The sequence below is a fragment of the Panthera pardus genome, unplaced genomic scaffold, assembly GCF_024362965.1.
Source record: "Panthera pardus isolate Hobbes unplaced genomic scaffold, ASM2436296v1 HiC_scaffold_24, whole genome shotgun sequence".
Classification (NCBI taxonomy): domain Eukaryota; kingdom Metazoa; phylum Chordata; class Mammalia; order Carnivora; family Felidae; genus Panthera; species Panthera pardus.
The window spans coordinates 8,883,386-8,910,457 of record NW_026526810.1 but is presented as its reverse complement, the minus strand read 5'-3'; the positions used below and the strand labels follow the sequence as shown (position 1 = coordinate 8,910,457).

The 27,072-nt window shown below is 40.1% G+C and overlaps 1 pseudogene; it reads left to right on the top strand.

Moving 5' to 3' along the window:
* The first annotated feature begins 19,874 nt into the window (after positions 1-19,874).
* On the top strand, positions 19,875-25,994 carry LOC109273290 (60S ribosomal protein L23a-like; annotated as a pseudogene).
* Positions 25,995-27,072: the final 1,078 nt, after the last annotated feature.

Below are 27,072 nucleotides of genomic sequence, written 5' to 3'. Positions count from 1 at the left end.
CAAGATGTAGAATGAAACATACAATGCCATAAATATCTTTAAATTAAAATACAACACCAATATTATTTGTTGACTCCGATGTATTAAGTATGAAAAAATACATGGGCATTATAAACGCCAAGTTATCTGGGGGGAGGGAAAGAGGACTGGGAACCGGGCAGGGGTCTCTACTGTGTTTTGACTTTGATGGAGGTGATGATGGTGCACAGCCTGTTGGAACGTCAGTTGGTGTCAGTGGTTGAGCTGTGCACAGCTCTGCCAGTTGTTTGGGGTCATTCATCTCAGAAGAGAGAGGGTGGGCAGTCCTCAGTCGTCATCTCTGAGGGGAGCACTCAGATGCTGCTGCTTACTTGTTTACTGCCTCTTCTCTGGGACCTGTATCTAGACGTCTGGGCAGGAGTCTATCTTGAACCACTTCTTCCTACTCTTGCGCACATAATGACTCTAGGGTGGAACAACTCTTGAATTCTCTGAGCCTCCATGGTGAGTCCCTCATTCTTCTGGATCCTTCATAAGCAGATTTCTTCCCACTCCAGTTTTCCATTGCCAAGCTATTGGTTGACATCTCACGGTTGTTTCCTTGGTCAAAAAATGTCCCTGTAAGGATTTTTTTCCTACACAATTCCTATTGTTACCCCCACAGGAGATTCAAGAGAACCTTTTCTGAGAGCTCATCTATACGTTAGAACACGTTTACACCTAGATAAAAATTTAACTTCCACTGAGGTCTGATAGAGAGGTGAAGGTCGAATGGGTGGGTAAATGGGTTGGAGAATTTCCGGCATGCTCTGTCTTTGAGTGTCTTTAAGGCATTGATAGCAGAACAAAATCCCAAGGTTAGCTGATATTGGGGTTGACCCTCTCCATAACACACTTTTTTTGTATCAATAATGTTTATGTTAAAGAGATATGCAGGACTCCATATGACTTAGTTTTTTTTGCTAGGCTCCTGATATATCTCTTCATTCCAAGGACAATGTTCAAGATTCAGTGTTATGGAGGAGAGAGAGCATGAGTAGGTACTGGTGTATGTGGGGCATGGCCTTTGTTTGAGGGCCAGATAGCAACTATTTTAGATTTTGTGGGCATGCTATCCCACTTTCAACTAATTTCTGCCATGATTACATGAAAGAAGCTAACATAGTCTGTAAAGAAATGGATGAGGCTGTACTCCAGTAAAACCTTATTGACAAAAACAAATTTAGCCTGCGGGCTGTAGTCAGACAGAGACTAGTGTAAACATGCATGTGAACTCTCACTTCCCTGAGTCCTCATCTTGAGCCCTCCAATTAAAGGTAGAAGATGGGAAGAAACGAAGTCAAGCAGGGAACTTTAGGAGGGTAAGTTTTTCTGAGTTAAAAAATGTAAAGAGCAAATGTAGGAATTAGCTTTTATTTAAAAAAAAAAAGAATATTAAAAAAAAAAAAAGAGCCCATCCCCAGCTGGCTGAAGGCTCAGGAAGAAAATTTTCTGACAATTTTATTTGGACACAGTAGAGCAAACGGTTTCCAGAAAGACTTCATTGAACTTTTACAGGAAGAAGAACCATGTAGAAATCAATCCATATTGGTAAATGGAGTGGAGTGAAAGACAAAATTGTACTTTTAGGTTATGTAGTATGGTTCCATCTGGAATGAAACTCCAAGTCATTTCTTTTCCCACCCAGGTTTGGTTCTATTTTCTCAATGTGACCTCTTCAACGAGCAGAATCAATAATGGGTCTGTCTCAAAACCCCCAGCTGTGATATGTTCAAGGCCTATCTGGACTTTTAGGAAAACAGCAATAAATGTCCAGATAAATGAGCAGTCCTAAATCAAAGGTGAGTATTCTCTTAAACTGGCTGAGAGCATTTCCAAATTGGTACCTTACCAACATGGATCAGAAAAGCCATGACTAGTGCCTACTCTAAGATTTGGTTTGCCAAGAAACAACTTCAGTAGAACAGCCAATTAGCTATGAAGCACAATTAAAATAAAAATTACAGTGCGCTGAGTTTCTTCTCTTATGTGAATAAGCTCAGCCAATATAGTATTTTAGTCCCAGAATTGTGAAATCTGTAATAATGCCTAAAGGCATTGTGGGAACTTTCTTACGGCTATGTGGAGCGTTCTGATCCAGAATAAGGCCAAACAGAGGCAAGAGGAGGCAAGCAAAAGGAAAAGCGTTGGAGGGGTGGGAAGGGAGAGGGAGAGAGAGGGAGGGAAGGGGCAGAAAAGGGAGAGAGAGTGAGCGAGAAAGAGACAGAAGGCTGATGACCCTGTATGGACGCTGGGATTCAGACATTCCTGAAACCAATTAATTCCTTGGAATTCTAGTTACATAAACTAATAAAAATTATTGAGGTATAGTTTACATTGCAGTATAAAACACAGAGGTATTAAGAGTACAGCTTAGTACATTTTAACAAATGTATATATTCTTGTAACCCAATCAAGACATGAAACATTTCCTTCACCCTATAAAGTTCTTCCATGACCATTTCATGTCAGTTCCCGTGCTTTACCCTAGAAGCAGCCATTGTTCTGATTTCTATCTTTATAGATTAGTTTTGAATGTTCTTGAACTTTGTATAATAGAATCATTACATGGTGACACTTTTGTGTTTCTCTTTTTTTCATTCAACATGGTTTTGAGTTACCTCCATGTTGTTGCATGTAACAGGAGCTCTTTGTATCGCTATGTTTTAATTCATTCATTCATTAGTTAGTTAATTTAAAACATTTTTTTAAATATTTATTTATTTTTGAGACAGAGAGAGACAGAGCACAAGCAGGGGAGGGGTAGAGACAGAGGGGGAGACACAGAATCCAAAGCAGGCTCCAAGCTCTGAGCTGTCAGCACAGAGCCCCACGCAGGGCTCAAACTCACGGACAGTGAGATCATGACCTGAGCTGAGGTTGGTCGCTCAACTGATTGAGCCACTCAGGCACCCCAATTAATTTTTCAAAGGCTGATCTTTTGTTTTTCTTTTTTTTTAAAGCTCATTTATTTATTTTGAGAGAGAGAGAGAGAGAGAGGGAGAGATGGAGTGCTCGAGTTGGGGAGGGGCGGAGAGAGAGGGAGAAAGAGAATCCCAAGCAGGCTCCACATTGTCAAAACAGATTGTTCATCCATTCACTTGTTGATTGACAGTGGGTTATTTCTGGATTTGGGCTCTTGTGAACAAAACTGATATGAACATTCTAACATTCTTCTACCAGTTTTTTGGTGGACATGTATCTTGACTTGAGGAGAGGATAATATAATATAATTACTAGTAGTATAATGACTGGTTCCTGGGGGCAAGTAGATAGATTTGTTAGAAACTACCAGCTTCCAAAGGGGTTGTACGCCATCAATGTGTTAGTCTCCGTGCGATGTACATGCTTGCTAACATTTGGTTTTCTCAGTCATTTAATTTTAGTCATTTAAATTTAGTCTATAATAGCCCTTTGTCTTCCCCTCCCCCCAGTTTTTGTGTTGTAGTAAAATGCACCCAACAGAAAAGTCACATTCTTCACTATTTTAGAGAGTGTACTATGGTATTTAACTGCATTGTGCAACTATTACCACCATCCATTTCTATAATTTTTCATCTTGTAAAACTGAAATTCTATACCCGTTAGGCAGCAACTCTCCATTCTCCCCTTCCCCCAGCCCTTGGCCACCACCAGTCTGCTTTCTATCTCTACAGATTATACTACCCTGAGTACCTCCTATAAGTGGAATCATACAGTATTGACATTTTTATGACTTTTTTACTTAGAATAATGACCTCAAAATGTATCCATGTTGCAGCATATCGCAGACTTTCTTTTCTAAGGTTAAATAATATTCTATCGAATGTGTAAAGCACCTCTAGTTCATCCATTCATCTGACAGTAGATATTGTTGCTTCCACATTTTAGCTACTGCAAGTAACGCGGCAATGGACGTTGGTGTCCAATCGCGGCAATGAACGTGGGTGTCCAAACGCCTCTTTGAGGCCCTGCTTTCACTTTGGGTGTAAAACAGAAGTAGAATTGCTGAGTTAGCTGGGAATTCTATTTTTAAGTTTTTGAGGTACTGGCATACTATACCATTTCCACCACGGCCACACCATTTTATATCCCCACCAATAGTGCAGAGGAGTTCCGGTTTCTCCACATTCTTGGCAATCCTTATTACTTTCTGGGTATGAGGTAGTATCTCATTGTAGTTTTGATTTGCATTCCCCTAATGATCCGTGATGTTGAACAACTTTTCATGTACTTATCAGCCCTCTGTACATATTCTTTGGAAAAATAACTGTTAAAGTCCTTTGCCCATATTTGAATTGGGTGGTATGTTTTTTTTTGTTGTTGAGTTGTTTGTATTTTCAATACATTCCAGATATTAACCTTTTATAATATATGTGATTTGCCATTATGTTTCCCATTCTGTGGATTGCCTTTTTACTCTGCTGATTCTGCATTCTGATGCACAAAATTCTCTTTCTTTCTTTCTTTCTTTCTTTCTTTCTTTCTTTCTTTCTTTCTCTTTCTTTCTTTCTTTCTTTCTTTCTTTCTTTCTTTCTTTCTTTCTTCTTTCTTTCTTCTTCTTTCTTTAATTTTAGGGAAAGAGAGAGAGAGAGAGCACTCAAATGAAGGGAAGAAGAGCAGAGGAAGAAGGAGAGAGAATCTTAAGCAGGCTCCATGATCAGGGTGGAGCCTGACATGGGGCTTGATCCCATGACCCTGGAATCATGACCTGAACCAAAATCAAGAATTGGTATTCAACTGAGTGAGCTATCCAGGCACCCTACAAAATAATTTTTATAAAGCCTAATTTATCTGTGTTTTCTTTTGCTGCCTCTGTCTTTAGTGTTAAATCCAAGAAGTGATTGACAAATTCCATGTTATAAAGCTTATACCCTATTTATTTCTGAGAGTTTTAGGTTTTATATTTAAGTTTTTGATTAATTTTGAGTTAATTTTTGTTTATGGTGTTAGGAAAGGTCAGATTTCACCTTTTTGTATGTGGGTACACAGTTTTCTCAGCACCATTTGTTGAAAAGATTGTCTTTTCCCCTCTGAATAGTCTAAGCACCCTTGTCAAAAATCATTTGACAATATATGCAAGGATTTTTTGGGGATCTCTATTCTATGCCATTGATCTATTATGTCTGTCTTTATGCCAGTACCACACTGTTTTGATTACAGTAGCTTTAAAGTAAGTTTTCCAATGAGGAAGTGTGAATCCTCCAGCTTTGTTCTTTTTCAAGATTGTTTTGACTATCTGGGGTTTCTTGAGATCCCATATAAATTTAAGATGGGTTTTTCTATGTTTGCAAAAATATCATTGTGATTATGGCGGGGACTACACCAAATCTATAGATAGCTGTGGTTAGTACTGACATCTTAACAATATTGAGCCTTTCAATCCATGAACATGGGATGTGTTCCCATTTATTTATGTCCTCTTCCCTCTCTTTCAGCGCTGTTTTGTGGCTTTTGTTGTACAGGTCTTTCACCTCTTTGGTTAAATTAATTCCTAAGTGTATTATTCTTTTTGTGCTCTTGAAAATCAAATTATTTTTATAATTTCCTTTCTAGATTCTTCATTGTTAGTGTAGGGAAGTACAACTGATTTTTGTGTTTTGACTTGTATCTTGCTACTTTGCTGAAGTCCTTGATTAACTCTAACAGCTTTTTTTGTTGTTGTTGAATATTTAGGGATTTCTGCATATAAGATATTTGCCCATTTTTAAAACTTGGATTGTTTGTTTGGATTTGCAGAAATTCTTTATTCTGGGTATGAGGATTTTGTGAGACAGAAAAGTTGCAAATACTTTCTTTCTATATGTGACTTGACCAATCATTGTTTAAAATTACACCTTTTGATCACTGGAAATTTTTAACTTTGATGATATCCAGTGGAAATAGATGCATTCCTAGCTATTGTAAATGTTGGCTGCAGGAGGCTTACATCAATAGCTTTCTCAGAATTATTCTCAGCCAATGGGAGTCATTTTACCTAGAAATAACTGGGGTATCATGCTCTCTTCTGAAATACTTTACTCAAATGACTGGGTGTTATGGTGGTACAAAAAACTTGTACCCTGACTTCTGTATGGGATAGCACTGAAGTGTCATTTGTGTCTGGGGCTCCTTGTAGGCTCAGGAAGAGGCTGGGCTCCAGCTGACCCCACTTCTTTGCTAAGCTTCCTCTTCTGTTCTATCCTGTTTTGCTTACTTCTTTACAGATATCACTTATAGGCATTCACTCAATAAATGACTCACACAAGAGTCCTGATCTCAGGCTATGCCTTTTAGGGAACTCAGTCCAAAATACCAATTCATCATTTTTTCTTTCATGTTTAGTTCCTTGTTTGTATCCTAAGAAATCTTTGCTTACCTCAGGTCGTGCAGATTTTCTTCTATATTTGTTTTCAGGTGCTTTATAGTTTTAGCATTTACATTTAGGTATATGATGCATTTCAAAGAAATTATTGTGAATAATGTAAGATGGGAGTTGAGTTGTAATTTTTTCCACAAAAATATCCAGGCATTTCAGCACCTTTCTCTTGCCCAAATGAATTGTATTTGCACTATTATGAGAAATCAATTAACCATGTATTTGCACAACATTTATTTTTATTTTTGCTTTAAGTAGTTTGTCATGGTTTTCTTTCACCATACATGAAAACAAACTCAAAATGGATTAAAGAGATAAATGTGAGACCTGAAACCATAAAGATTCTTGAAGAGAGCACAGGCGGCTCTCTCTGACATTGGCCATAGCAACGTTTTTCTAGATATGTTTATTGAGGCAAGAGGAATAAAAGCAAAAATAAACGATTGGGACTTCATCAAAATAAAAAGTTTCTGCACAGAGAAGGACATAATGAATAAAACTAAAAGTCAATCTGCTGAATGGGAGAAGATATTTACAAATGGCATATATGGTAAAGGACTAGTATCCAAAATACACAAAGAACTGATACAACTCAACACCCAAAACCCAAATAATCCAATTAAAAAATGGGCAGAAGACATGAACAGAAATTTCTCTAAAGAAGACATCCAGATGGCCAACAGACACAGGAAAAGATACTCAACATCACTCTCCATCAGGAAAATACAAATCAAAACTACAATGAAATATCTCTTCACATCTATTAGAATGGCTAAAATCAACAATACAAGAAACAAGTATTGGTGAGGGTGTGTAGAAAAAGGAATCCTCTTGTGCAGTTGGTAGGAATGCAAATTGGTGCAACCATTGTGGAAAACAGTACGGAATTTCCTCAAAAAACTAAAAATAGGGGCGCCTGGGTGGCTTGGTCGGTTAAGCGTCCGACTTCGGCTCAGGTCATGATCTCACGGTCCGTGAGTTTGAGCCCCGCGTCGGGCTCTGTGCTGACAGCTCAGAGCCTGGAGCCTGTTTCAGATTCTGTGTCTCCCTCTCTCTCTGCTCCTCACCTGTTCATGCTCTGTCTCTCTCTGTCTCAAAAATAAATAAACGTTAAAAAAATTAAAAAAAAAAAAAACTAAAAATAGAACCATCCCACAATCCAGGAATCACACTGCTGGGTTTTTACCCAAAAACTACAAAAACACTATTCAAAGGGATACATGCATCCCTATGTTTATTGTATTATTTACAATAGCCGAACTGTGGAAGCAGCCCGAGTGTGGATGAATTGGATAAAGAAGTACACACACACACACACACACACACACACACACACACAATGGAATGTTATTCAGCTGCAAAAAATAATGAAATCTTGCTATTTGCAACAGCATAGATAGAGCTAGAGAGTATAATGCTAAGTGAAATAAGTCAGTCAAAGAAAGACAATTACCATATGATTTCAGTCATATGTGGAATTTAAGGAACAAAACAAAGGAGCAAAGGGGAAAAAAAAGGAGAGAGAGAAACCATGAAACAGACTTTCAACTATAGAGAACAAACTGATGGTTACCAGAGGCAATGGGGGTGGGGGGATGGGGGAAGTAGAGTAAGGAGATTAAAGAATACACTTATCATGATGAAAAAAAAATAAGACAAAATGACAAAAAAAGTAAAGTGGTGGGGAAAAAAACAATGTAAGCTCTAGGAAAAAAAAATCATTTGACCATACGTTAAACAATATTTATTTATATTTTTGCTTTAAAGAAGCTTGTCATGGTTTTCTATTTCTTAGAGCTCATTGACCCTGGCTAATTTAAGGTCTCCCTTTTAGGCGACTTTCCACCCAGTGTTGCTAGACTTACCAAATAAAAAATATAGGACTTGAAGTTAAATTTGAGTTTCAGATACACAAAGGGCTCCTGTGTGGCTCTGTTGGTTAAGCTTCCAATTCTTGATGTTGGCTCAAGTCATGATCTCATGGTTTGGTTTGTGAGATCGAGTCCTGCTTTGGGCTCTATGCTGACGGGATGGTGGATGCTTGGGATTCTCTCTCCCTCTCTCTCTGCTCCTTCCACTCTATAAATAAGAAAGTAAATAAATAAATAAAACTTAAAAAGGAAATAAAAAACATTTCAAATACACAAGCAATAATTATTTTAGTGTAAATATATCCCATGCAATTTTAGGAAAACATATTTAAACATTTTATTAATGTGTACCTGAATTTAGAAACCGAACGTCCTGTATTTTATCTGACAACCTTATTGCCACTGGACTCCTTGGATTCTGATGCTCTGCATCCCATCACCGCCTGCTGTCTGGTCTTCTCGCACCTACACACAAGGTGAAGCTTCCTGAATCTCCCCCCTCCAATGCATTCTATCCTTCCCATCTGGGAGGCTGGAATGGACAGTTCACAGTCTTATCACATTCTTCAGCTCTTTTGGCTGTCAACTGCTGAAGCGACTTGATTCGTTTTTAAACGGCTTTCCACTTCTGAGGTTCAAATTCAATGTTACTGACCTGCGAGAACAGACGGAAGGGTGTTGGGACTTCCTAGCTCTTCTCAGGCCAATCAACTCCTATCTTCATACCTGAAACTTCATGAGTGGGCCTACAGCCACCAGCTGTCACCGCTGAGCCAAACTCGCTGGATCTGAGGACACTTCTTCTGTGATACAGGCAGCATGAGAACCACACTGTGAGCCGCTGGGGACACCCTTTCCCCACCATGCGCCAGAACTCCACAGCTGGAAAGCCATGGAGCGGAAGGGTTGAAAACCTCTGCCCGCAGGCAGTGTGACAGAGGCAAAGTGAGCTGGGCAGGCTGGAGGGAAGAATCACGGCCCACAGTCCATTCCACAGTAAAACTTTCCCCCTCACTGGGAGACCGGAATTTCATAGGTGAAAATGTCTTTCTCGTGGAACACTGTCTTAGCCTGTAACCTGGGACGAACCGAATGTGGGACCATAAAAGTTAACCAGCCGAAGAGTCCTTATGGCTTCTCAGTACCAGAGACAGATTTCCTGCAAAGCTGATGAAGAAAGTTTGAGCTTCAGGGGCCCTATGAGTCCCTGTGAGTTCTGGGAGGTGCTGAGAGTGAAGGCCTGCTCAGGTGAGGGACAAGCCAACTCGCCATTGGAACTATCATTCTGTAAGTATTTCTAGCAAATTGCCTCAAGCCACCACAGAAAAATGAATTTCCAAGTCTCGAAAACGTTGTGATGTCTTATTCTAAATAAATATTTCCATTCATAACGAACGTTACATTCACAATTTCTTTGTGTTTTTTAAGAGGGTCTCTCAAGATGGGTCAGATTCCACTAAGTCTGAACTGTACCTTCTCATGCCTGTGAGGATAAAGACAGAAGAGGTATAGATTCAGGCTCATGACTTTAGGACATGGCGGAAAACGTTCCTCACCTGGTTCATCCATCTATGTCGCAACTGTCAGACATCTAGTGACCCACCTGGGACAACAGCTCCAACACTCTGACTTCTTTAGAATCTGCCTCTATATCTCTCTGAAGAGATCATTCCCAAAACACCTCTTCTGGCTCTACTCTACTGTTCCTACCCTTTCTCTTCCTGACGCCTTTTTTAACCATCCCAACTGCACTGATTTACTTTGCAGGCACTTGACCCAAAATTACTTTGTTTCTGTAAAAGATATCCAGAAGTAAGGCTGCAGAGACTAGAATTTTGTACAAAAAAAGCAGGCAAAATAAAGATTTTTGTCTACTCCCTTTAACGTACTTATTGCAAAGGCTAGAACATTCTGAGCCTTTATTAAACAGAGAACAGAGCACCAATCTTTGATATGCAAAAATATGTAAAGTTATGTCCTACTTTATGAATATTTAACATATATTCGATATAAACTATTATGTAAAATCTACATCAAAAATTCTCTTGAAGAAGTACATTATTCTTATCCCAGAATAATATTTATCAGTCTCTAAATTGAGTTCCCTCAGCTTTTAAAAAAATTATTTTGATTTATCATAAATCTATTTCTGATCAAGTAACAAGTTTCGAATAAACTGTGGTATATTTACATTCCATTTCTTCCAAAAAGATTGGTTTATTACCATCAGAATTAGAGATTTATAATTTGTAACTTGCTGTGGCTAGAATTATTAGCTAGTTACAGAAATTTAGCAGTTTAGTTGTTCAAATTTTGTTAAATGTTTTTGCTAAATTTGTTTCAATTGGGATCAATTTGAAAAATCATTCAGTTAATCTTATTAAAAAATAGTAATTATTTTAAACTGTGTGTATTACTTAGGAAACAAAATTAAAATATTAGGGACTTTCATTACAATTTCCTCCTGTGATTAATTAATTTATATATTTATTAATATGGATTCTTTTTGGGGTGCCTGAGTGGCTCAGTCAGTTAAGTGTCCGACTCTTGGTTTTGGCTCAGGTCATGATCTTGTGGTTCATGAGACTGAACCCTGCATTGGGCTCTGTGCTGGCAGCACAGAGCCTGCTTGGGATTCTCTGTCTCCCTCTCTCTCTGCCCCTCCCCTGCTCTCTCCCCATCTCTCTCCCAAAATAAATAAAAATAAAACTTAAAAAAATGGATCCCTTTTTATTTCACATTATACAATGTATTTATGTGTATTTAAGTGCAAATGTATTTCAATATTATACATATTTATATGTAAATTATTTATATATGTATGTGGTGTATTTAAATCCATTATATTATCTAATCTTCCCAACAATTTCATTATATAAATAGCAGACAAACTTTTCTTCCTATTAGAAGTTAAATATCTTAAAAGTGGATGAGACTGAGTTGGTACCTCGATTTCCAAATTCCAACTCGGAATTTTTTCTACCGAATTTGATTTGCCACCTCTCATCCTTTATCTTTCTCTTCATCCTCATGACCCTTTGGTATGCAAAAACTTAGTATGTACTCAAAATTGTACTAGAAATGTAATGCAGATGTTGCTTTCAATAGATTTATAGTCTAGTTGGTAGAAAGAATACATGCAAATATATGCAAATATACCCATATATAAATGCATATATACATATCATTAAAAAATCATACAAAATGGCATATCAAGTTGTGATTTTTATATTAATTTTAAAATACTACTTGGTGCTGGGCACCGTGTACAGGCCAAATGAAACCAACTGTTAAGAGTTCTTGCTAAAATTTAGAAGAGGAGCGGGTATTTGGGCTGGTGAAAGAAAAAAACAAAACAAAACAAAACTTCACGAATTGAGTTTTTAAGCCGAGTGACCAGGATAGACCAAGAAAATTGACAAGTACTCAAGAGGGAGAAGTCTAGATGCAAGAAAGAACGTGGGTGTCTTGGGTAACAGTAAAGCTATTTATCTGGAGTAGGGGGATTTGGTGAAACAGTACGGATTTGGAAACAGAAATGGGGACAATTTGTGAGCATCTCATTTTCTTTTTTTTTTTTTTTAATTTTTTTTTAACGTTTTATTTTATTTTTGAGACAGGAAGAGACAGAGTATGAACAGGGGAGGGTCAGAGAGAGGGAGACACAGAATCTGAAACAGGCTCCAGGCTCTGAGCTGTCAGCACAGAGCCCAACGCGGGGCTCGAACTCACGGACGGCGAGATCATGACCTGAGCCGAAGTCTGCCGCTTAACCGACTGAGCCACCCAGGCGCCCCAGAGCATCTCATTTTCTAAGCCAACTCCATTTTCTCAAATATTGATAATGCTCAGAGTTCCACACTTGACTTTTCTATTGCTTATATAGGTGGTTCTTTGAGGATTTTGATCTCTTTGAGGATTTGTTGTATATAATGCATTTATTTCCTTCTATTTATGTGCATATGAGAATGCATAATTGCCCAAGAACTTTAGAGGGCTCAGAGGCCCTGAAGTCCACCTGAAGACCTCTAGGTGTAAAGACTCTTCTTGGACAATCTAGTTAGAACTTAAAGCTCTTTCCTGAACTCCAGATCTACATATTCAATGACCTGGTGGACAACTCCACTTTGATGATACCCTCAACATGGCCAAATAAGACTCATAATGCATCCTCAATGACCTCTTTCTTTGGTATTTCAGCAGACGGTAGAATCATTCAGTAAACCTAATACAGTAAATGGTAGAATGCTAGATCATTCACATGATCATCCAAGCCTGAGATCCAAGAGACCCTCAAGGCACCCACCCCCTGTTTTCTTTCTACTTTCAGTTAATCACTCAGACCATGCTTTTTTTCCATCCCGAAGGCTCCTTCCCTAGTTAAGTATTTATCATTTCACACCGGCTTCCAACTGTGTTCTGTGCCTCCAACCTTGCTTGTCTGTTCTAGTTCATTCTCGGTGTTGCTGGAAGAGTAGTAACAGTAATAACAAATCTGGTCACGTCATTCACCTGCTGAGAATTTATCTATGGGTTCTTCCATTGTCTTAAAGAATAAAATTCATACTCCTTACCATGATATGGTTTGGCTCTGTCTTCCTTGCTTGTCTTGGTGCCATTTACATGCTCACTGTTAGCTCCACATTTGCCTTTTCTATTCCCCTCTGTCTGAAATGCCCTAAGACCAAGTCTACATCTGTCCAACATCAATTCATCCTCAAAGTTCTAGTCCCTGAATCATGCCCTTGGGACTGTCTACCTCTTGAATCCCATCTAGATGTTCATCCGTTTGCATTCTTATAGTGCTTTGATCTGAACTCCTTTAGGGCATTTTTCACATCAGGATATCCCGTTTTCTTTCTGCCTGTCCCTAGGGTTGTGACCCCCTCAATGCCGGAGGAATTTCCTAAGTTTCCTGTGCGAAATCCCAGCCAGAACGCATTTGGTAAATATGTGGTACATGAATCTATGAACGAATACATTCTGTAGACCAGTGGTTTTCTACCTGTTCCCAGATGCTCCCGGGGACACCTCAATGATGCCATAGAGAATGAAATACCTTCTTTTAAACAGTAAGGATTTAAATCTCCCAAGGAAACCATTCATTTCCTCTTGTTAATTCCTTTTCGAGGTAGTAATTCCTGTAAGATTTTATTTGGCAATCCTACTACCAATCTATTTTTACACCCTAAAAAATGTCTTTGTAGACAATTAAGTTATATTTTTGAACTAGGAACCGAGAAAATGATAGTACTATTTTAGCAAGAGTCCGTTGGCATAGTACGAAATGTGCATTGGAAGAAGCCAAGGTATGATCTGGTCAGAAAGAAAGATGAACATAAGATTTTATTTTTTAAGTTCAATACAACATTAAATTTACCTTTTTAACATTTCTCGTAGGGCTTTGGAATAAGAGGTTTTAATTTTAACAGCAAGGACTTTGTTCAGCTTCATATCTTGGTAAAGTTCAGCATTCTAGTAGCCTACAAGGCCACAAATTCAATATTTTCAAATTCACTATAGGATCCGGGTGAAAGGAGAAACCCTCTTCTGAGTATGTTCTAAAAATGTAATTTCTACCTTTAAGAAACTGAACATTCACCTGTGATTTATTGTCTCATCCTCTAAAAGCTTCCAAAAAAGTACAATGGATGGAGTTTTGAATAAAATGTCACGGACGTTCACAGGCCTTACTTCCGAAGTATGCAAAAGTGGTCTTCCCCAGAAGGGAGGCTCTCTCGTACATTCGTGTGTTAAAAAGTAAACAAAATTCCCCATTGGATGATGATCTAAAAAGTCCCAGTCTATAGAAAATATATACTCTGACTTTTAAATGTCGACCAGCCTTGGAAATCTATATGACATAAACTTTTGCCAAAAAATCAATCTTGAGTTATGATTTGATTAGCAGAAAATTGCTATCACATTTGTTTCTACATTTGTCTACCTCATGTCCTTTTCATTCATAGGCTGGCTGATTCAAACCTTCTTTAAAAACTCCCCGAGAAAGTCTGTGACATTAAAATGTCCTTTGATGCTCTTTTACTAAGCAGTGAATATTAACAGTTATGGTGACCCTGTTCCCTAATGTGTCTCAGCAGGATCAATAGCAGTTAAGTGCCACTGTTTTACAATTAAAAAGGGGATCATTTTAAATTTAAAAGCTCATAGCTAATTTTCTTCTTGGCACTTAATGGCGTAATTCATTTTTGAAAAACCTCATTGGGAGAATGTAGGCTTTTTTTTTTTTTTTTGGTGGCAGCAGAGGAAGGGGGTAGTTTTAAGCACCTCTTGTTGACTCCTGAGATGATTTGTAGCTTTCCTCATTAAGTGGCTAGTGAGGCATCCATAAAATTTTCTGCAAAAAAGGGGACCCTGATGCACAGCTTGAGTAATCATTACAGTTCTCCGTCAAAACTAGTCAACGGCCACTTTCTTTGGGACTTTCTTCCTGAGTGCTGCTGCTTTCGGCCAATCCTGCTGTTACATTCACATTTTTCCCCCTGATTTTTGCTTTTCATTTTGGTGACCTCCTCCTATTCCCTATTAGGAACCCTAGGCACACGACAGGTGGATCGGAGCAGTGCATATATTTCTCCAACATCTAATTGGCTAACATCACGCTGGAAATGTCATTCTGATCCTACCTCATTGACATTGCAGAGAGCCTTGGCTCTGCTTCCACAGAAGGATGGCTTTCCTGGTTCCCAATTACTACAGTAACAGACGCATCGAGTTACATATACAGTATACCCCCGGGGATAAGCACTCGATACAGATCCACTCTGGGGTAAGTCTCCTGTCTGCTTACAGAATTTACATTATCTTGAGGCAAAGGAGAGATATTGTCTGTCATTTATATTTGCTGCTTGAAGCTTGGAAAAATATACTAATCCATTTGGTAGTTTTGGGGGGTATTTTTTAAGATGTCTAATTAAAAAGTAGACGATACCCATACAACCTCTAATTTAAAAAGCAAACGCCTGAATGTCAATTGCATGCAAGGCACTGTGCTGGGCTCTTTAGAAGTCTTTTCTCTGGTCCTGAGTCCACCTTACAAGACAGACGTTATTTTTTCATAATTTACAAATGAAGACGTTGAATCTCAGGGAGGTTAAGTTATATGCTTATAGTCGCACAGCTTATAAATTATTACAAATGGGACTGCAGATTTGAGCTGTCTCACTTCCAAACCCCCCCGCCTCATCTTTGAATTATATGATTGATCATATCCATTGAAACTGCTTTAGATTTAACTATATATCTTTAACTATGTAACTTATGTAGACTTAAGCCCCAAGATCAACTCACCGGAATTTAGAGGCTTTTTAAAAAACATTTCCATGACACTCGTTATAAGAAAGTTGGGACCAGCCAAGAATGTCAGTTCTTCATGTAGGATTTGATTTTTTTTTAAATTCTTTTGACTTTTGTCAGTCTATTACAGTATGTCTGTCACAGACTAGGAGCTGTTATTAATTAAAGACTACATGCAATATCTCATTTCATTCACTTTCCTTCTGAATCCGATAATATTCTCTGTAACTATAAATTTTGGACTGAAGGCTAATGTTCCAGTAAGGAACCCTGAATAAACAGGAACAAGTGCATATTAGATTAGGGTTTGGAATAAATGGGATATCAGGACACCAAGGACAAATGGTCCCTGAAAAATAGGATTAATTTCTACTGGGAAATTTGTCTTTATTTCCCTTGCCTGTGTGTAAAAATAGTAACCATGGAAGAGGGCTGGTTTTCGAATTATCACATCTTACAGAAAACTGGCTCTAATTTAAAAATAAACAAATACAAAATTTGTTCTCGTATACATTATTCTTTGATCAATTGTTTTCTTGCTTCATATCCCCCATTTTTTTTTTCAGTTTATTTATTTTGAGAGAGAGTGTGAGCAGGGAAGGGGCAGAGAGAGAAGGAGAGAGAGAATCCCAAGCAGGCTCTGCACTAAGAGCATAGAGCCTGCTGTGGGGCTTGAACCCACCAACCCTCAGATCAGTTCATGATCCGAGCCCAAATCAAGAGTCAGTTGCTTAAGGGACTGAGCCACCCAGGCACTCCTCACCCCATTTAAAAAAGTTCTATTTAAGTAATCTGTAGATCCTATGTGGGGCTCTAACTCAGGACCCCCAGACCAAGAGTTGCACACTCTTCAGACTGAAGTCCCCAGGCGCCTCTCCCCCCTTTTTGGTCTTTTTGTCTTTTCCTCCCTCCCTCCTTTCTTCCTTTATGTTTTTAACCGCCCCCCCCCCCAACCTACCGAAATCAATATACTCCTTGATCAATATACTTTCCTCTTTTAAGCAGACATCTGTATGTAAGTGACAAAAAAAAAAAAAAAAAAAAAAAAACAAACAAAAACCAAAAACCAAAAACCAAAAACCAAAAAAAAAAACAAAAAACAAAACCCAAACCACCACTCACCACAACAAAACCCCCCACAAAACCAGGACTCCAGTCCCGGCCCAGCAAAGGCGTGTCATCAGCGCATGGGTTGATTTAAGCGAACGCCACCCAACCGGTCCGTCCCCGTAATCCGAGCCCTGAGTCAGAGGACCAGGCGCCCGCTAGGCAACCCACCGCGGCTGGCTTCGCACGCGCGTGGGTCTGACATGCCATCGAACGACACAATTAGCCGCTGACACCAGGTGCTGCCTGCTTCCTGCCACGTTACACGTCTCGCATTTCATGTAATGGTGCTTGCGAAGCGCTCCCCCGTTCCCATTAGCCAGCCCTGCCCTCTCCACTCCCCCATGCGTCCGTGCGGGCACAGGGGGGACCCCGGGAGCCCGCGGCTGGGCTGGCAAACGCCAGGCCACTAAGCGCCGCAGCCGCGCCCCGGTGGTGGCCCGGCGGCTTACAGCCTTGCCTTTAGGCATAACGTATTCCAGATGCTGTCGACGAAGCCCATCGGGGCTGTGACTTCTCTTTTGTTTATGTTTAAAGAAGGGGCAAAGCCTCCCCGAAGAAGAAGCCCCAGCAACTTCAGCGCTGCGGGTGTCCCTTGGCTCCTGCTGCGTCCGGGGCACGCAAGGATTTTGGAGAGGCCGAGCCTCGGGTTTCCCCGCTTTGACGTAGCTGCACGCTTCCTGGGCTGCTTTGTGCGTTCACGACCCCACTCGTCCTCATCCCTGCGATAAACACTACCTGCCCCATTATTATGATTTTTGTTTCGTCCCGCAGTAATTATCCTTTTATATTTACATAAAGGGGCTGCCCTCCGAGTGGGCAGAAATGCTGACGAAGGGAGGGTTTCTGTGCGTTCTGCCCGGATTGCATTAGCAGCTAATTACCCGGGAGTGCCCCGGGTGCCTCTGGTCTTCCCAACTAAAGCGCGCAGTGTAATTTACATTTACATTGTGTTCTATCACATGCGGGTGGTGACACAGCCAAATGTATTTTGACATTATGTTTTAACTGTTCCCCCCCTCGCCAGTGGTACCTGCGGGGAGAAGGGGAGCAGCAGGTGCGGCAAGGCCCCCCGGGATCGTGGATTCAGGCCCTCACCTGCCATCTTACTCCTGTTGCCACTGCGCGCATCATTTGGCTCCCTGAGTAATTACCAGCCTCCTTTCCATCCATCCACGGCGGTAATTTCAGTTTCTGGTGAGAAGTCAGTCCTGTTTGCTCAAGGCTAGTGAGGTGATTTACATTCATTTCTCCAGCAACTCTCTGAACGGAGCATGGTGTTCTCATTTCACCCAAGGGGAAAGTGGTACTCGGCGTTAGGATCCCGAACCACTCAGGATCATCTCCTTAGAGAGCGGGTGGGAGGCCTGAGGGTGAGGCTCTTACACATCTGTGCTCACCTCCACACCCGAGGATTTGGGAATGCAAACTTGAAAAGCAAAGCGTCAGAGGGATGGTTGTTGGGGGGTGGGGGGTGGGTATTCACGTGCGCGGTACAGATGTGTCTTCGCTAATATCATTTGAAGGAACTGGTCCTCACCTATACCTCACACAGTGCGTGGGAAGCATTCCCACTCTGTCCTAGAGCGTCACTAGGTGGGTTCAGGCAGGGCAGGCCATCTGGATTAGAAACTCCCAAGCGGTATTTTGTCTGACAAAATATGTCCAGTTTTCAAAGGGGTTGTTATTCCACAGGCTGGATCATCCAAGAGCAGTGGTCTGAACTGGCTATTTTACTGGGTACTCCTGAGTCCTGTGAACTATATGACGTATTCTCAGAGACATGCTCACAGGGATCAATAAGAGATAGCACCTGTTTAGGGGGATAACTTCCCCTCGGAAGCACAGCTAGGTCTCTACTGCCCCAAGCAGTCAGCCGCACTCAAGGGAGCATTTGAAAAAGATCTGAGCAAAATCTCAGATCGATTCTCCAAAGTTGGTGTGGTTCAATAAAAAGGATGGGCTTTTTCATAGTTGTTTTTGTTTTTGTTTTTGTTTTTTTTCCTCTCGTCTTGACACGAAGCTGCCATATTTTGGGCAAACTCACGAGCTGAGGGTTGTGGTGGATGGACACGGATGGATTTGAAAGAAATCTGCCTTTCACTAGCTCCAAGGGTATAGGCAAGCTATTAACTTCAGTGAGGCTTAGTTTTCTCTTCTGGAAAGGGGAGATGATAAATATCTACCTTTTGGAAGTATGAGGACCAGATCAAATGGACATCTACTCATCTCTGGTACAGAACAGTGACTCAAGGCGAGGAACCTGCCTCTTCTCTTTCTTCTTTTTCCTGTTCTTTTTCCTTTTTTACCTGTTCGTCGTCTCAAATTTTACCACCACATTGCGAAGAAGATGGAAACCCTCTGCTTTCTGCCTTGCTTGCACCCCTGACATTTCACTGGGCATCAACTACTGTCTATTCTGCCTTTGTAGTGTCGCTAATGCCCAAGACACCCCCGCGGTCTACGTCATTTCTCATTTCTGGGTCCCGTCTCTTGACCTTCCAGCCATCTGTCCTAATGCCGCAAGAGTCATCCTTCTGAAATTCAGGCCGAGCCATGTCAGCCCATGTTATATCTTCAACACGAAGGCATTTCAATCCTCAAAAAAGGAAGAAGGCTGTTTTTTAATTAAAGTATAGTTAATACACAACATTACGTTGGTTTCATGTGTACAATGTAGCGATTGGACAAGTCTGTACAACGGCTGTGGGCTCACCACAAGAAGCCAGTTTTTTTGTTGTTGTTTTGACTGATTTTTACTCAAGTGTATTTGACCGTGGAACAAGGATTGACATTTCGTGGGACACTATAGTTACAAGGACAGCAAATTGGGAATCATTCTTTAAAAAGCACTATAAAGCCTCTCCTGGCTTTGCGGAAGCATTTCTCCATGTTCCATTATTGTTCAGTCAAGAGGAGCAGGTGCCCAGATCACTTGTCCACAGGTTCCTTTTCAGGCTAACCTTGAGCACGTATTCCATGCCAGGCACCGTGTGAAGCATTTTGCAGGCACAGACTCACTGAATCTTCCCCCAGACACTGTTTGGAAATAATGATTATTTTCTAGTGTGGAAAAGAGATTAGATACCTCTCCTAAGTTATGTCTTTGAAAGGGTGGGGCTGGGGTATAAACAGAAATTGGGTTGATGTCATTTTCAAGCAGGCAGACTTATTTTGGCGTTTTGTTTACACCCAGGGCCTATTTTAAAAGTTTGGCACACACCATGGCGTTTGCCAACCCGAATGCCTTCCGAGGTACACCTGCCCTGGTGTCACCAGGGGAGGGCCTCTGCCTTTCATCCGATGTGGGGTTTGAGCTCACAAACTGTGAGATCATGACCGGAGCCAAAGTCAGACGCTTAACAGAACGAGCCACCTAGCTGCCCCCTTGTCTGCTTTAGTTTAATAGCAAGCTGTTGGGGTTACAGTTCTGAATTTGGTAAGAAATAAAGTGAAAACCCAGGGCCTACAGGTTGGGGGAAGAAGCCAAAACCTCCTATTGGTGTGTGAGAACAGCTTGTTCAGGACAATGCAGAGTTCCACCCCATCCTGCTGCTTGGTGTCTCGTCTGTCCCCATCCCAGGGTACACACTGAGGGCCTCTCTCCTAGACACAGGACTGCTCAACATAGATCTCTCTTGTTTCTCTCTGACCAGGCTGAAAGTGAGTTGTGTGATCTCCAGATCTATACAATGGGCTGCTCCAGTAACCCTGACCCTGGCCTCCTCACTCTTTGCTAGGCCCTCTTGCCCTGGACCCTTGCCTTCAGCTGCTTCTCGTGCTTCTGCTCGTGCCTCTGAAATGCACCCCCCACCTCCCTCAAATAAGGCTCAAGTCTGGCCTTCCCTGTCAGGCCTATGCTAGCTGTGTAAACACCACGCACTGCCTTCCAGCTTCCTTACTACCGCCACAATGCTCTGTCTCCCATTCTTGACCTTACCCGTTGTTCATTCCAAAGCACTTATTAATTATTTAGCCTAATTAATTCATTAATTATTAGCTGTTTAGCCTAATTTACCTGAGAATACGTTATTTTAAGAGCAGTTTTGAATATGAAATGTACGGACGATAGAGTTCCCGTATAGCTCCTTTCCCTCCCTCACTTTCCTTATTAGTAATGTCTTGCACTAGTGCGGTATATTTGTTATAATTGATGAGTCAACATCGACACATTATTATTAACTGATTTCAATGTTATTAACTCATTGACGTTAACTAATATCAACTAATTAATGTGATTAACTAATGTTGGTTATTAACTAATTATTATTAACTAATGTTCGTAGTTTACACTAGAGTTGACTCTGTGTTCTACAGTTCCATGGGTTTTGACAAACGCGTCATGACATATGTCTACCATTGCATTAGCACTGAATAGTCTCCCTGCCCTAAAAATTTCTTGTGCTCCGCCCATTCACCCATCCCTCCTAACCACCATTGATCTCATTGCTGTCTTTTCCCAGAATGCCACATAGCTGGAATTCATATGGCATGTGACCTTGTTCCATTGGGTTCTTTCACTTGGCAACATTCATTTAAGGTTCCTCCACGTCTTTTCGTGTGACTTGATAGCTCATTTCTTCTCCTCACTGGATAACATTCCATTGTCTGGATCCATTTGCCTACTGAGGGACAACTTGGCTGCTTTCAAGTTTTGGCAATTATGAGTAAGTGTCTGTAACCGTTCATGGGTAGGTTTTCTAAGGGACGTGCGTTTTCAACTCGTTTGCAAAAATATCTAGGAGCATTATGGCTGAATTGTATGGTCAGCGTATATTTGCCTTTGTGAGAAACTGCCAAACTGTCTTCCAAAATGACTGTCCTGTCTTACTTTTTTGACTTTCTCTACTTTAATTGTATGTCTCCTCAGCAGTTACAGAGTGCCCGGTTTTTTTTACAGCCTCCGTAACCAAGCAGGTTGCCAAGCTAGGAGTTTTGCCAGTCTAAAAGGTGAGAAATTGTATTCCAGGGTAGTTTTAACTTACCTTACTTATTTTAGGAGTGAGTTTGGTGTGTTTTTATATATTTAAGAGTCGCTCGGTTTTCTATTTCTATGAACTGGCAATTGACATCTCATGCCCATATTTCATTCGGGTTCTCGGTCTTTTTGGTCTCTATTTCAACACGGCCAGATATACTAAGGATGTAAATCTTTCACCAGTGGTATCAATCACAAATATTTCCTTAAGTTTGACATTTGCCTTTTTACTTTACTCTCAGTGTTTTTCTTTTACGTTGTGAAGGTTTTCTTTATCATAGGCAATTTTACAATTCTTTCCCTTATATATGTTCTAATTTTGAGTCACAGAAAATTTTCTCCTTCCGAGATTATGGAAGAATTTGTCCACTTCTTTTTAAAATCTCTGATCCATTTGGAATGTATCTTGCTGTAAAGTGTGAAAACAGATCGAATTTTAGCGTATTCCATATGGTGATCCATGATCCTAACGTCATTTATTACAAAGTCTACTTTTGCCCACTGATTTTTGAGATGTCACTTTTATATATGCCAAATTCCCATTTGGACTCATTCTGCATTTTATATTTTATTCTATTCATCTGTTAATTTATGCATGCACCAAAAACACTGTTTCCTTTACAGATAATTTATAATATTTCAGTGTGTGGCAAAACATGTTCCCTTTGCAGAAGAAAAAAAATTTTTTTCAACTTTTGAGACACAATTTATGTGCAATAAAATTCACCCGCTTAAACTGACAATGCACTGCATTTTGACAAAAATATCAAACTGTGAAAACCACTGCTACAATCGTGACACCACTAATTTCCAACACAAGCAGTTCCTTGTTGTACCTTTGCAGTCAATTCTTCCCTCCATCCCTGGGAAACCGGTGATCAGCTTTTTTGTCAATGTAGACAGTTTGCATTTTTAAAAATAATTTAATGTATATGGAAACATGCTGTATGTACACTCTTATATCTCATTTCTCTTACTCAGCATAATTGTTTTAAGATGCATGATGTGTGTCAGTCATTTGTTCTTTTTTTATTTTAAGTAGAATTTCATATTATGCATAAGCTATATTTTCTTTGTTCACCTGTTGATGGTGGACATTTGTGTTACTTCTAGTCTCCTTGGTTCCTCAAAGTAACGCTGCTGTGGATGTTTCTATGCATTTGTATGGACCTACACTTTCACTTTTGTTAGATAAAGATTTAGGAGTAAAAGTAATTTCTTAGATAAATGCTCAGAAATTGGTGTATGTTGAAGTTTTTAAGAATCTGCGAAGAATATTCCAAAGTAACGGTACCACTTGACATTCAGACAGAGCCTCACTGGTTCTGTGAGGCTTCATCAACACTTGGTGTCGGCAGTCTTTGTTTTTGTTTTTAGTTTGTTTTTATTTATTTGGAGGGAGACAGCTGGAGAGCAAGCGGGGAAGGGGCAGAGAGAGAGGGAGACAGAATCCCAAGCAGGCTCCGCGCTCTCAGCACAGAGCCCGATGCGGGGCTTGAACCCACAAACCAAGAGATCATGACTTGAGCCGAAACTGAGTCGGACGCCTAACCGACTGAGCTACCCAGGTGCCCCTTGGCAGTCTTTTTAACTTGGACTTTCATAATGGATATGTACTGCTATCTTTTGGTGATGCATCTACTTTGGTGAAGAGTCTGTCCAAATTTTGCTTGTTTAAAAGTTGTGTTTCTACTCTCAAAATAAACAAACCTTTTTTAAATTTTTTTTAATGTTTATTTATTTTTGAGACAGAGAGAGACGGAGCATGAATGGGGGAGGGTCAGAGAGAGAGAGACACAGAATCTGAAACAGACTCCAGGCTCTGAGCCCTCAGCCCAGAGCCCGACGCGGGGCTCGAACCCACGGACCGCGAGATCATGACCTGAGCCGAAGTCGGCCGCTCAACCAACTGAGCCACCCAGGCGCCCCCTTTTTTATTTTTTTTAATTTTTTTTTTAACGTTTATTTCTTTTTTTTTTTAAATTTTTTTTTTAATGTTTATTTTTGAGATAGAGAGAGACAGAGCATGAACGGGGGAGGGTCAGAGAGAGAGGGAGACACAGAATCTGAAGCAGGCTCCAGGCTCTGAGCTGTCAGCACAGAGCCCGACTCGGGGCTCGAACTCACAGACCGTGAGATCATGACCTGAGCCGAAGTCTGACGCTCAACCGACGGAGCCACCCAGGCGCCCCAAACAAACCTTTTCAAAAAAATAAAAAATAAAAAAACATAAAAGTTGTGTTTCTTTTTAATATTATTGAGTTTTATGAGTTCTTTGTATATTCTGGGTAGACGTTCTTCATCGCCTACATGGATTACAAACATTTTTCTGCCATTCTGGGTCTTGTTTTTATTTCCTTAAAGAAACGCGAGTAGTTTTTATTTCAAAACAGTCACATAGACTGTTTTTAATGATTCTTCTGTTAGGAGATGTTTGCCTACCTCAAAAGTTGCAAAAAGTTCCCCTTCCTTTTACTCTTTTACCTTTGACATGTAATGTCAAAGAAAATAACCACACCAAACTAAATACACCTTATTCTTACATCACACAACTCAGCGTTTCCTGAAAATGGACCATGTTGTGTGATGTGAGGGTAAAGGTCACTTTCCTTCCCCCACAGAGATGTTCAGTGTCAGTTCCTTCCCCCACAGAGTGTCAGTGTGATTTGTTGTGAATTCTCATTCCCTATTGTCAAGTATCAATTGGCCACAAACATGTGTCTTTTTCTAAACTGTTTATTCTGTTCTATTTATCTGTTTTTTCAGCAAAACCACAACAGTCTTGAAATCAGGTAGTGTAAATTTTACATCTTGATTTTTATTTATCTGTTTGTTTATTTATTTTGAGAGACAGAGAGAGAGAGAGAGAGAGGGAGGGAGGGGAAGAGAGAGAGAGGGAGGGAGGGAGGGGAGGAGAGAGAGAGGGAGAGAGAGAGAATCCGATGCAGGCTCTGTGTTATCAGCCCAGAGCCAGACACAGGACTCTATCCCACAAACTGTGAGATCATGACCTGAGCCAAAATCAGGAGTCAGATGCTCAACCGACTGAGCCACTCAGGTGCCCTGATCATCCTTTTTTTAATTTTTATTTATTTATTTTTAAAAAATTTTTTTAACGTTTATTTTTATTTTTGAGACAGAGAGAGACAGAGCATGAATGGGGGAGGGACAGAGAGAGAGGGAGACACAGAATCGGAAGCAGGCTCCAGGCTCCGAGCCATCAGCCCAGAGCCTGACGCGGGGCTCGAACTCATGGACCGCGAGATCGTGACCTGAGCTGAAGTCGGACGCTCAACCGACTGAGCCACCCAGGCGCCCCCGATCATCCTTTTTAAAATACAACTCTTTTAGCTGGTTTGAGTGCCTATATAAATTTTAGAACTAGCTTGTCAACGTTTGAACTTTTTTTTTTTCCCAGAGAAAGGTAAATCTAGTAGAGTTTGATTAAGAGTAGATTGACTATTTAGACCATGTTGGAGGAAAACCCTGAGCTTTTTAAGTAAGGAAAATAATATATCTCTGCATTCAGTTGGTTCCTTTTTAATATTCCCTCAGCAACATTTTACAGTTTTCAGTGTAAATGACATACATGTCTCTTTTTAATTTTTCTAAATATTTTACTTTTTTTAACTTCAATTTATTTATACTAACAAAACAAAACAAAACAAAAACAGTTCACCAATTTCTTTCACCCCTACACCCCATGTTTGGGAACTATCAATTTTTTTTTCTTTATCTATGAGCATAGGTTTTAGACTCACATTATAAGAGAAATCATATGTTAGTTGTCTTTCTCTGACTTATTTCACTGGGCATAAAACCCTTGAGATCTATACATATTTTCACAAACGGTTTATGGCTGTATAATATTCCTCTGTGTGGCCTTTCATGAAGATCACATCAAAGCAAAGAAGGAAGCCCCTGCCCCTCCCAAAGCTGAAGTCAAAGCAAAAGCTTTGAAGGCCAGGGAAATGGTGCTGACAGGCATCCACAGCCACAAAAAAAAAATTAGATCTGCACATCACCTACATTCTCATGGCCCAAGACACTGCATCTCTAAAGCCAGCCCAAATACTCTCAATAGAGTGCCCCCAGGAGAAAGAAGCTTAACCACTATGCCTTCACCAAGTTGTGGTTGACTACTGAGTCAGCCACGAAGAAGACAGAAGATGACAACACACTTGTGTTCATTATGGAGGTGAAGGCCAACAGGCACCAGATCAAACAGGCTGTGAAGAAGCTCTATGACATTGATGTGACCAAGGTCAACACCCGGGTCAGGTCCGATGGAGAGAAGAGTGTATATGTTTGGCTGGCTCCTGACTATAATGTTTTGGATGTTGCCACCAAAATTGGGATTATCTAAACTGAGTTCAGTTCATTCAAAATTGGGATGATCTAAACTGGCTACATCTAAATATAAATTTATCACCATAAAAAATATTCCATTGTGTGTGTATGTGTGTTTCTATATGTATAAATTATAGGTTATAGTATACATATTATAATACACACATGTATATACACCCATCCAAATACTCAAATATATAAACACACACATATACAAATATATAAACGCACACACATACATATGCACACACGCATATCTCCATATACACACAAATGTAAATGTACAAATTCTCAAACATATATGCCACATTTTCTGTATTCATCCATCAAAGGACACTAGGTTGTTTCCGTATTTTGGCTATTGTAAATAATGCCGCAGTGAACATGAGAGTGCAGATATCTTTTCAAATCAGTGTCTTCGTTTTCTTTGAATAAACATCCAGTAGTGGAATTGCTGGATCAGATGGCAGTTCTATCTCTGGTTCTTTGAGGCAACGCTATGCTGTTTTCCATAGTGGACGCACCAATTGACATTCCCAGAAACAGTGCGTGAGGGTTCCTTTTTCTCCACATCCTTGCCAACACTTGTCATGTCTAGCCTTTTTGATAATAGCCGTTCTAACAGATGTGAGGTGAGATCACATTGTAAATTTGATTTGCATTTCCATGATTATTAATGAAGTGGAGCATCTTTTCATGTGCCTATTGGCCATCTGTATGCCTTCTTTAGAAAAATGTCTATTCAGTTCTTCTGCCCATTTTCTTCATTGGATTTTTTTTTTTTTTTTTTTTTTTTGCTGTTCAAATACGAGGTTTTTATATATTTTGGATATTAGCCCCTTATCAGATATATGATTTGCTAATATTCTCTTTTTCAGTAGGTTGCCTTTTCATTTTATTGATGGTTCTCTTTGCTGTGCCGAGTCTTTTTAGTTTGATGTAGTTCCTTTGTCTATTTTTGCTTTTCTTGCTTTTGCTTTTGGTGTCAGATTAAAAAATCAGCACCGAGACCAATGTCAGTAAACTTAATGCCTATGTGTTCTTCTAGGAGTTTTATGCTTTCAGGTCTTACATTCAAGCCTTTAATCCATTTT